The 12,526-nt window shown below is 46.7% G+C and overlaps 1 protein-coding gene across 2 annotated transcripts in view; it reads right to left on the reverse strand.

Moving 5' to 3' along the window:
* SLC26A2 (solute carrier family 26 member 2) overlaps nt 1–8,800 on the reverse strand; it is a 92,232-nt gene extending 83,432 nt beyond the window's left edge. Inside the window, exon 1 of one of the 2 annotated variants that reach the window (XM_077265741.1) lies at nt 8,718–8,800. The gene's annotated coding sequence lies outside the window, so the exon portion shown is untranslated. Of the gene's footprint in view, nt 1–8,596 lie in introns of both variants that reach the window. The other variant, XM_077265746.1, reaches the window with a different exon arrangement.
* Nucleotides 8,801–12,526: the final 3,726 nt, after the last annotated feature.

Below are 12,526 nucleotides of genomic sequence, written 5' to 3' on the forward strand. Positions count from 1 at the left end.
TCGGGCAAGATAAGCAGGCAGTATTTTACTCCCTTCTCCCCACTAGGACTCATATACACTTGGCCAATTATGCATGGCTAGGGATGAATAGCTGTCAACGCATGCATTCAACTTATCAAACTGCACAGACTTTTTCAGGCGCTTTCACCATTCGCTCTCAGTTTGCTCTCCAGAGACTAAGGCCATGTTCACACGTTCAGTATTTGGTGAGATTTCGCATCAGTATTTGTAAGCCAAAACGGAAAGTGGTGACATGTTTCCATTATACTTTTCCTCTGATTGTTCCACTCCTGATTTTGACTTACAAATACTGATATGAAATACTGACAAAATCCTGACCGTGTGAACATGGTCTCAGGCAAGAAAGTAGTCTTCCTGTTCTGTAGTCGCTCTAAAGCTGGCAGCCATACCCCTGCACAATGTCCGCCTTCATAAAACAAGTAGATAGATGTTAACTTGTTGATTGGTAGGGAGTCAATCAATGGGAACCACACCAATCAGTTAAATGGGGAACTTTTATCCCTGTTAGAATGGAGCGGCAATGAGCATGCTCGACTGCCACTTGATCCATTCCGTACGGGACTGACAAGTGCTATGCTTGGCTTTTTCCAGTGGTCCCATAGAGAATGAATGGAGCGTCCAAGATACCAATTCATTTTGTAACAGGATTAAAAATTCACTGTTGGTGATAAAAATCAGCAAGGTAGCCCCTTTAATCAAACAATTCTGGCATGGCACCTTGCACTCCTGACCACCAACTGGGATAACACTAAGCCAAGTATTGAACAATAGGTGGTACAAGTCCAAAGGCATCTGTTACCTCTAAAAATATATTTTAGTATGTCTACCATAGGACAACTTTTATAACACATGATGGGCCTAGATATATCACCTCTGCAGTACACTGTCTCTGGATATTGCTTTATAATGAATATCAGTACTGTGGGGTCTAGGACAGCTATATATATAAATGCATCAGCATCACCCCCAAACAATGTAATAATTATATAACTATGTACCACTGAATAATTCAGGCACACAAATAATACTATCATACAAGGGTAAAATAATACCTCCACACCATTACAACATAAACTGCAGCAAATACCAATACAACTAGCGATCATGTCAGTTTTAAACTGGTGCTCTGCAAAGTGAATACAGGAAAATTAGATCCAGTGATTTCTTCTCTGAATAAAGTTGATCCCTTTCATCTTAAACCTAGAATACCATGATGCCCAAATGCGCTACTGACTTGGCCTCCAAATAAGAACAGTAGATGGACATTTAACGCATTACAACTACTCCACAAACCAGGCCAGATCTATCCAACAAGTAATACAGTACAGTAATAATTCATAAGGAAAAGTCTGGGACGGCCAATCACAACTCTACAATTGCAATGAGGCTTTTCTATATACAGTTGGATCTGTTCTGGTCTAATAACACCTGGAATATCTCCTCACCTCAGTAACCTAATGACACATGGAATATCCTCCTACCCCAGTAATCTAATAACATCTGGACTATACCCTCACCCCAGTTAACTAACAACACCTGGAATATCCCCTCACCCTTGTAAGCTAATTAACACCTGGAATATCCCCTCACACCAGTAACCTAATAACACCTGGAATATCCCCTCACCCCAGTAACCTAATAACACCTGAAATATCCCCTCATCCCAGTAACCTAATAACACCTGGAATATCCCCTCACCCCAGTAACCTAATAACACCCGGAATATCCCCTCACACCAGAAACCTAATAGCACCTAGAATATCCCCTCACCCCACTAACCTAATAACACCTGGAATATCCCCTCACCCCTGTAACCTAATAACACCTGGAATATCTCCTCACCCCAATAATCTAATAAAACCTGGAATATCCCCTCACACCAGTAACCTAATAACACCTGGAATATCCCCTCACACCAGTAACCTAATAACACCTGGAATATCCCCTCACACCAGTAACCTAATAACACCCGGAATATCCCCTCACACCAGTAACCTAATAACACCTGGAATATCCCCTCACCCCAGTAACCTAATAACACCTGGAATATCCCCTCACCCCACTAACCTAATAACACATAGACTATATCCTCACCCCCAGTAACCTAATAACACCTGGAATAGCCCCACTACCCAGTAACCTAATAACACCCAGTATATCCCCTAACCCCAGTAACCTAATAACACCCGGAATATCCCCTCACCCTAGTAACCTAATAACCTGGAATATCCCCTCACAGCAGAAACCTAATAACACCCGGAATATATCCTCACCCCAGTAACCTAATAACACCTGGAATATCTCCTCACTCCAGTAACCTAATAACACCTGGAATATCCCCTCACCCAGGTAACCTGATAACACCTGGAATATCTCCTCACCCCGGTAACCTAATAACACCCGGAATATCTTCTCACCCCAGTAACCTAATAACACCTGGAATATCTCCTCACCCCAGTAACCTAATAACACCTGGAATATCCCCTCACAGCAGAAACCTAATAACACCCGGAATATCTCCTCACCCCAGTAAGCTAATAACACCTGGAATATCTCCTCTCTCCTGTAACCTAATAACACCTGGAATATCCCCTCACCCAGGTAACCTAATAACACCTGGAGTATCTCCTCACCCCAGTAACCTAATAACACCAGGAATATCTCCTCACCCCAGTAACCTAATAACACCTGGAATATCTCCTCACCCTAGTGACCCAAAAACACCTGGAATATTCCCTCACCCCAGTAGCCTAATAACACCTGGAATATCTCCTCACCCCACTTATCTAATAACACCTGGAATATCCCCTCACAGCAGAAACCTAATAACACCCGGAATATCTCCTCACACCAGTAACCTAATAACACCTGGAATATCCCTCACCCCAGTAACCTAATAACACCTGGAATATCCCTCACCCCAGTAGCCTAATAACACCTGGAATATCTCCTCACCCCAGTAGCCTAATAACACCTGGAGTATCTCCTCACCCCAGTAACCTAATAACACCAGGAATATCTTCTCAACCCAGTAGCCTAATAACACCTGGAATATCTCCTCACCCCGTAACCTAATAACACCTGGAATATCCCCTCACTCTTGTAACCTAATAATACATGGAATATCTCCTCACCCCAGTAACCTAATAACACCAGGAATATCTCCTCACCCCAGTAGCCTAATAACACCTGGAATATCTCCTCACCCCGTAACCTAATAACACCTGGAATATCCCCTCACTCTTGTAACCTAATAATACATGGAATATCTCCTCACCCCAGTAACCTAATAACACCTGGAATATCTCCTCACGCTAGTAGCCTAATAACACCTGGAATATCTCCTCACCCTAGTAACCTAATAACACCTGGAGTATCTCCTCACCCCAGTAACCTAATAACACCTGGAATATCTCCTCACCCCAGTAACCTAATAACACCTGGAATATCTCCTCACCCCAGTAACCTAATAACACCTGGAATATCTCCTCACCCCCAGTAACCTAATAACACCTGGAATATCTCCTCACCCCCAGTAACCTAATAACACCTGGAATATCTCCTCACACCAGTAGCCTAATAACACCTGGAATATCCCCTCACGCCAGTAGCCTAATAACACCTGGAATATCCCCTCACCCCAGTAACCTAATAACACCTGGAATATCCAGTCACACCAGTAGCCTAATAACACCTGGAATATCCCCTCACCCCAGTAACCTAATAACACCTGGAATATCTCCTCACCCCCAGTAACCTAATAACACCTGGAATATCTCCTCACACCAGTAGCCTAATAACACCTGGAATATCCCCTCACCCCAGTAACCTAATAACACCTGGAATATCTCCTCACACCAGTAGACTAATAAAGCCTGGAATATCCCCTCACCCCAGTAACCTAATAACACCTGGAATATCTCCTCACCCCAGTAACCTAATAACACCTGGAATATCTCCTCACCCCAGTAACCTAATAACACCTGGAATATCCCCTCACCCCAGTAACCTAATAACACCTGGAATATCTCCTCACACCAGTAGCCTAATAACACCTGGAATATCTCCTCACCCCAGTAACCTAATAACACCTGGAATATCTCCTCACCCCAGTAACCTAATAACACCTGGAATATCCCCTCACCCCAGTAACCTAATAACACCTGGAATATCCCCTCACACCAGAAACCTAATAGTACCTGGAATATCCCCTCACCCCAGTAACCTAACAACACCTGGAATATCCCCTCACACCAGTAACCTAATAACACCTGGAATATCCCCTCACCCCAGTAACCTAATAACACCTGGAATATCCCCTCACACCAGTAACCTAATAACACCTGGAATATCCCCTCACCCCAGTAACCTAATAACACCTGGAATATCCCCTCACACCAGAAACCTAATAGTACCTGGAATATCTCCTCACCCCAGTAACCTAATAACACCTGGAATATCCCCTCACCCCAGTAACCTAATAACACCTGGAATATCCCCTCACACCAGAAACCTAATAGTACCTGGAATATCCCCTCACCCCAGTAACCTAATAACACCTGGAATATCCCCTCACACCAGTAACCTAATAACACCTGGAATATCCCCTCACCCCACTAACCTAATAACACCTGGGATATCTCCTCACCCCACTAACCTAATAACACCTGGGATATCTCCTCACCCCAGTAACCTAATAACACCTGGAATATCTCCTCACCCCAGTAACCTAATAACACCTGGAATATCTCCTCACCCCAGTAACCTAATAACACCTGGAATATCTCCTCACACCAGTAACCTAATAACACCTGGAATATCTCCTCACCCCGTAACCTAATAACACCCGGAATATCCCCTCACCCTAGTAACCTAATAACCTGGAATATCCCCTCACAGCAGAAACCTAATAACACCCGGAATATATCCTCACCCCAGTAACCTAATAACACCTGGAATATCTCCTCACTCCAGTAACCTAATAACACCTGGAATATCCCCTCACCCAGGTAACCTGATAACACCTGGAATATCTCCTCACCCCGGTAACCTAATAACACCCGGAATATCTTCTCACCCCAGTAACCTAATAACACCTGGAATATCTCCTCACCACAGTAACCTAATAACACCTGGAATATCCCCTCACAGCAGAAACCTAATAACACCCGGAATATCTCCTCACCCCAGTAAGCTAATAACACCTGGAATATCTCCTCTCTCCTGTAACCTAATAACACCTGGAATATCCCCTCACCCAGGTAACCTAATAACACCTGGAGTATCTCCTCACCCCAGTAACCTAATAACACCAGGAATATCTCCTCACCCCAGTAACCTAATAACACCTGGAATATCTCCTCACCCTAGTGACCCAAAAACACCTGGAATATTCCCTCACCCCAGTAGCCTAATAACACCTGGAATATCTCCTCACCCCACTTATCTAATAACACCTGGAATATCCCCTCACAGCAGAAACCTAATAACACCCGGAATATCTCCTCACACCAGTAACCTAATAACACCTGGAATATCCCTCACCCCAGTAACCTAATAACACCTGGAATATCCCTCACCCCAGTAGCCTAATAACACCTGGAATATCTCCTCACCCCAGTAGCCTAATAACACCTGGAGTATCTCCTCACCCCAGTAACCTAATAACACCAGGAATATCTCCTCAACCCAGTAGCCTAATAACACCTGGAATATCTCCTCACCCCGTAACCTAATAACACCTGGAATATCCCCTCACTCTTGTAACCTAATAATACATGGAATATCTCCTCACCCCAGTAACCTAATAACACCAGGAATATCTCCTCACCCCAGTAGCCTAATAACACCTGGAATATCTCCTCACCCCGTAACCTAATAACACCTGGAATATCCCCTCACTCTTGTAACCTAATAATACATGGAATATCTCCTCACCCCAGTAACCTAATAACACCTGGAATATCTCCTCATGCTAGTAGCCTAATAACACCTGGAATATCTCCTCACCCTAGTAACCTAATAACACCTGGAGTATCTCCTCACCCCAGTAACCTAATAACACCTGGAATATCTCCTCACCCCAGTAACCTAATAACACCTGGAATATCTCCTCACCCCAGTAACCTAATAACACCTGGAATATCTCCTCACCCCCAGTAACCTAATAACACCTGGAATATCTCCTCACCCCCAGTAACCTAATAACACCTGGAATATCTCCTCACACCAGTAGCCTAATAACACCTGGAATATCCCCTCACGCCAGTAGCCTAATAACACCTGGAATATCCCCTCACCCCAGTAACCTAATAACACCTGGAATATCCAGTCACACCAGTAGCCTAATAACACCTGGAATATCCCCTCACCCCAGTAACCTAATAACACCTGGAATATCTCCTCACCCCCAGTAACCTAATAACACCTGGAATATCTCCTCACACCAGTAGCCTAATAACACCTGGAATATCCCCTCCCCCCAGTAACCTAATAACACCTGGAATATCTCCTCACACCAGTAGACTAATAAAGCCTGGAATATCCCCTCACCCCAGTAACCTAATAACACCTGGAATATCTCCTCACCCCAGTAACCTAATAACACCTGGAATATCTCCTCACCCCAGTAACCTAATAACACGTGGAATATCCCCTCACCCCAGTAACCTAATAACACCTGGAATATCTCCTCACACCAGTAGCCTAATAACACCTGGAATATCTCCTCACCCCAGTAACCTAATAACACCTGGAATATCTCCTCACCCCAGTAACCTAATAACACCTGGAATATCCCCTCACCCCAGTAACCTAATAACACCTGGAATATCCCCTCACACCAGAAACCTAATAACACCTGGAATATCCCCTCACCCCAGTAACCTAATAACACCTGGAATATCTCCTCACACCAGTAGACTAATAAAGCCTGGAATATCCCCTCACCCCAGTAACCTAATAACACCTGGAATATCTCCTCACCCCAGTAACCTAATAACACCTGGAATATCTCCTCACCCCAGTAACCTAATAACACCTGGAATATCCCCTCACCCCAGTAACCTAATAACACCTGGAATATCTCCTCACACCAGGAGCCTAATAACACCTGGAATATCTCCTCACCCCAGTAACCTAATAACACCTGGAATATCTCCTCACCCCAGTAACCTAATAACACCTGGAATATCCCCTCACCCCAGTAACCTAATAACACCTGGAATATCCCCTCACACCAGAAACCTAATAACACCTGGAATATCTCCTCACCCCCAGTAACCTAATAACACCTGGAATATCCCCTCACCCCAGTAACCTAATAACACCTGGAATATCTCCTCACACCAGTAGCCTAATAACACCTGGAATATCTCCTCACCCCAGTAACCTAATAACACCTGGAATATCTCCTCACCCCAGTAACCTAATAACACCTGGAATATCCCCTCACCCCAGTAACCTAATAACACCTGGAATATCCCCTCACACCAGAAACCTAATAGTACCTGGAATATCCCCTCACCCCAGTAACCTAATAACACCTGGAATATCCCCTCACACCAGTAACCTAATAACACCTGGAATATCCCCTCACCCCAGTAACCTAATAACACCTGGAATATCCCCTCAGACCAGTAACCTAATAACACCTGGAATATCCCCTCACCCCAGTAACCTAATAACACCTGGAATATCCCCTCACACCAGAAACCTAATAGTACCTGGAATATCTCCTCACCCCAGTAACCTAATAACACCTGGAATATCCCCTCACCCCAGTAACCTAATAACACCTGGAATATCCCCTCACACCAGAAACCTAATAGTACCTGGAATATCCCCTCACCCCAGTAACCTAATAACACCTGGAATATCCCCTCACACCAGTAACCTAATAACACCTGGAATATCCCCTCACCCCACTAACCTAATAACACCTGGGATATCTCCTCACCCCACTAACCTAATAACACCTGGAATATCTCCTCACCCCAGTAACCTAATAACACCTGGAATATCTCCTCACCCCAGTAACCTAATAACACCTGGAATATCTCCTCACACCAGTAACCTAATAACACCTGGAATATCCCCTCACACCAGTAACCTAATAACACCTGGAATATCCCCTCACACCAGTAACCTAATAACACCTGGAATATCTCCTCACCCCAGTAACCTAATAGTACCTGGAATATCCCCTCACCCCAGTAACCTAATAACACCTGGAATATCTCCTCACACCAGTAACCTAATAACACCTGTTATATCTCCTCACCCCAGTAACCTAATAACACCTGTTATATCTCCTCACCCCAGTAACCTAATAACACCCGGACTATCCCCAGTAACTCCCAGGTACAGTGCAGTTATGCAGCATGCCCCAGGCAGGGCAGTGCCCACGTGGGGGTACATATGAAGCAGCTGTCACTCAGAAGTGCTCAGCCCCGCCCCCTGTCACCAGCTCTGCCAGGACCCCACAGCGGTACACACCACCCGCACCCAGTATACCCCATCAGCCCGGGCTGCCTGTCTCACTGCCTCCACACACTGGAGTAATGTCACTACTTACACAAGTCTCTGTGTGGAGCGCACAACTTCTCCAACTTACTGCCCAAGCCTCAGCTCGCCCCCGGCATGGAGCTGCCCTGCCGGTCACACCGCTGTCATGCGCCCCGCACACTGGTACTCACCGGGCTCCCGGCTCTGTGCAGTGACATGAGCGGGCAGCTCTGGCCCTGGGAAGGAGGCAGCAGCTGTCATGGGGCTGTCCTGCGCACGGGGGGCGGGGAGCTTCCTCAACAAGTGAGGTGTAACTACACCCATATGGGGAGGAGATGGCACACAGTGTGAGGAGGCAGAGCCCTGCCAGGCGCAGGACAGGGGCTCTCTGTGCTGCACAATGGGCATATTCAGCTGGGACTGACCTGAGCACGAGTGGTGGCACAGTGACCTGCTAGCAGGAATGGCACCTTCACTGTTCTCCTGCCTGCCAGCTGGTGACTAGACCTTCAGCACCTTGGAGTGCCAGCTGGAGGCAGGGAAAGGGCAAGAAAAAACAATCTCCATGGATCAATTCTTAGGGAAGTCCTATCTTCCCCTATAGCTGGTCCACAATCCACGGGACAAAGAGGCACACAAAAAGTAAAATAAGATTACACACACAGGTGCTTCTCACAAAATTAGACTATCATCAAAAAGTTCATTTATTTCAGTTCTTCAATACAAAAAGTGAATCTCATATATAGAGTCATTACAGAGTGATCTATTCCAAGTGTTTATTTCTGTTAATGTTGATGATTATGGCTTACAGCCAGGGGCGTTAACTACCACGGTCGCAGCGGTCGCCACTGCAACCAGGCCCGGCCGGTCAGATGCTCACAGGGCCAGCATTAGTAGCAGGCAGCTGCCTAGGGTCCCCGCTCCCCCAGGAGCCCCCAGCCAGTGGCGTGCCGCTAATAGCGGCACATCACACAGTCGCTATGGGCCCATGGGTCAGCGGGGCCAGCCTGCCGCCAGCGCCGCTGCTGCCACATTGAACTATACCGGCATAGACGCCGGTACAATTCAAAGCAATGATGAAGGAGAGAGCGTCAGCTGATGCTCCCTCTCCCATCATTCCCCTCAGGGCCTAGGTAGTGCAGCATCTGCACAAGTGATGGCGGCCACCATATTGGCGGAGCCTGTGGCGGCTGCTGGGACTGGGAACAGATGGCTTCGGAGCTGGCGGGGGGCGCATGGACTGATCCGCCCAGGAGGGGGATGCCGCAGCCGCTCAGCCATCTGGAGGATTCAGGGATGAACATGGAGGTGTACTAGTCTGCGTGTGTCCCCTTGTATCAGTCTTCCTTGTCCCCTTGTGTCAGTCTCCCTTGCCCACTAGTCCCCGTGTATCCCCTTGTGTCAGTTTTTCTTGCCCACTAGTCCCTGTGTGTCCCCTTGTCAGTCTCCCTGGCCCACTAGTCCCTGTGTGTCCCCTTGTGCCTGTCTCTCTTGTCCTCTTGTGCTTGTGTCCCTTGTCCCTGTGTGTCCCCTTGTGTCAGTCTCCCTTGCCCACTAGTTCCTGTGTGTCCCCTTGTGCCTGTCTCCCTTATCCCCTTGTGCTTGTGTCCCTTGGCCCGTGTGTCCCCTAGTGTCAGTCTCCCTTGCCCACTAGTCCCCTTGTGTCAGTCTCCCTTGCCCACAAGTCCCTTATGTCAGTCTCCCTTGCCCACTAGTCCCCGTGTGTCCCCTTGTGTCAGTCTCCCTTGCCCACTAGTCCCCATGTGTCCCCTTGTGTCAGTCTCCCTTGTCCCTTTGTGTCAGTCTCCCTTGCCCACTAGTCCCCATGTGTCCCCTTGTGCCCTTCTCCCCTGACTCCTAGCCCCCGTGTGTCCCCTTGTGCCTGTCTTCCTTGCTCCCTAGCCCCCCTGTGTCACCCTTGTGCCTGTCTCCCCTAGCCCCCTTGTGTCCTCCCCTGCCCCCTAGTCACCGCTTGCCCGTGTCTTTCTCACTTCCTCTGTATGGAGGGGCTGCATTACACTATGAGGGGGGCTGCATTATATTCTATTTGTGTTACATTATATTGTATGGTGGAGCTGCATCATACTTTTGTGTGGTGGCTGCATTATACTGTATGTGGGCTGCATTATACTGTATCGAGGACTATGGGGAATACATTATACTATATGAGGAACTATGGGGTGCATTATACTATGGGAAGTGAATTGTATGACATGGATGACTATGGTGGTGCATTATACTATATGGAGCACTATGAGGAGTGCATTATACTATATGAAGCAGTATGAGGAGTGTATGATACTATATGGAGGACTGAGGAGTGTATTATACTATATGGAGGACTATGAGGGGTGCATTATACTATATGTAGCACTATGAGCAGGGTATTATACTAAATGGAGGACTGAGGAGTGTATTATGCTATATGGGGGACTGAGGAGTGTATTATACTATATGGAGGACTGAGAAGTGTATTATACTATATGGAGGACTGAGGAGTGTATTATGCTATATGGAGGACTGAGGAGCATATTATACTATATGGAGAACTGAGGAGTGTATTATACTATATGGAGGACTGAGGAGTGTATTATACTATATGGAGGACTGAGGAGTGTATTATGCTATATAGAGGACTGAGGAGTGTATTGTACTATATGGAGGACTGAGGAGTGTATTATACTATATGGAGGACTGAGGAGTGTATTATACTATATGGAGGACTGTGGTGTACATTATAATATATGGAGGACTATAGGAAGTGTATTATACTATATTGTGGACTATAGGGAGTGTGTTATACTATATGGCGGACTATGGGGCACATTATATTATATGGAGGACTATGCAGTGTGCATTTTACAATGTGGAGGACTGTGGTGCACATTATAATATATGGAGGACTATGGGGTGTATTATACTAAACAAGCAAAATGCTGCCTATTCATCAAGTGATTGGATTGTTTATGCCGGAACAGAAATCCTTTTTCTCAGCAGCACATCGCCGGTGTAAACTTTAGATATGCTGCTGACAACATGATACTGTGTGGGGACAGATTGATTTATTAGTGATGGTTCTGTTCCCTTCATTCTTTCTCAGTTGATGTAAAGAGGCCGGGAAACAAGCGAACAACTTCAGCATTGTTGATCACACTCGTTCAGTGGCCTGAACTCTGCGCATGTAGTAATAGATGAAGATGGTGATAGGTGGTGTAGTAAGAAACGGAGGACACAGGGTTGCAGTCTCTTTAACTCTCTACTTGGTTCAAGGCAGCCACAATCCAGGTTACCGAAACACGGATGCTGGTGTGGTTTGGCCGGCTTGGAAGCAAATTGGGAATCCCTCTAACCAGGTGGGGTTGGAAGCCTTCCTTCTAGCGCTGTGGTGTTGTAGTCCCTTGCTGCCTTAGGCCTCACACAAGGTCCTCACGTTTTCTCTCTGTCCCCCTTTAGGTAGGGGACTACCCGTACGACAGGTAACTCGAGCCTTTTAAAAGGATCTCTATCATGACCCGGGCTCTATGTGCTACTGTGTCCTCGGGTGTTAATGATGGACAGGTAGCTTGCAATCAGCTGTCCGCCAGTTTCTGCCGTGGGGCATGAAGTTACCCCCACAACCTCGGTCTTCTGGCTACCGGTATTTGCGCTCAGCATGGAGGAAGCCCAGTCGTAGCTTCTCTCTCCAGCTCTTCACTCTCCTGTGCTTCTTTTCCCTCTCAGTCTCCTACAGACTACTCTGTTTTCTTTTCTCTTCCCAGGAGCCACAGAATCACTCATCTCCACGGCCCCAGCTTTCCTTCCTCTCCTTTCACTCTCCTTTCACCAACTGTCTAACTCTCCCCACCTGCCTAGCAACTGCCTAGCAACTGACTCCTGCCGACCAGAGAGAGCAGCTCCCCTGAAGTCGGGTGTAGAGCTCCCCCTCCTGGCCTGTAGTCAGAACGGTGTTGTATGTGCTGAATACCTGTTAAAGGGATCCTTCCTCGCTTCCAAGCGTGAC

The sequence above is a fragment of the Ranitomeya variabilis genome, chromosome 5, assembly GCF_051348905.1.
Source record: "Ranitomeya variabilis isolate aRanVar5 chromosome 5, aRanVar5.hap1, whole genome shotgun sequence".
NCBI lineage: Eukaryota > Metazoa > Chordata > Amphibia > Anura > Dendrobatidae > Ranitomeya > Ranitomeya variabilis.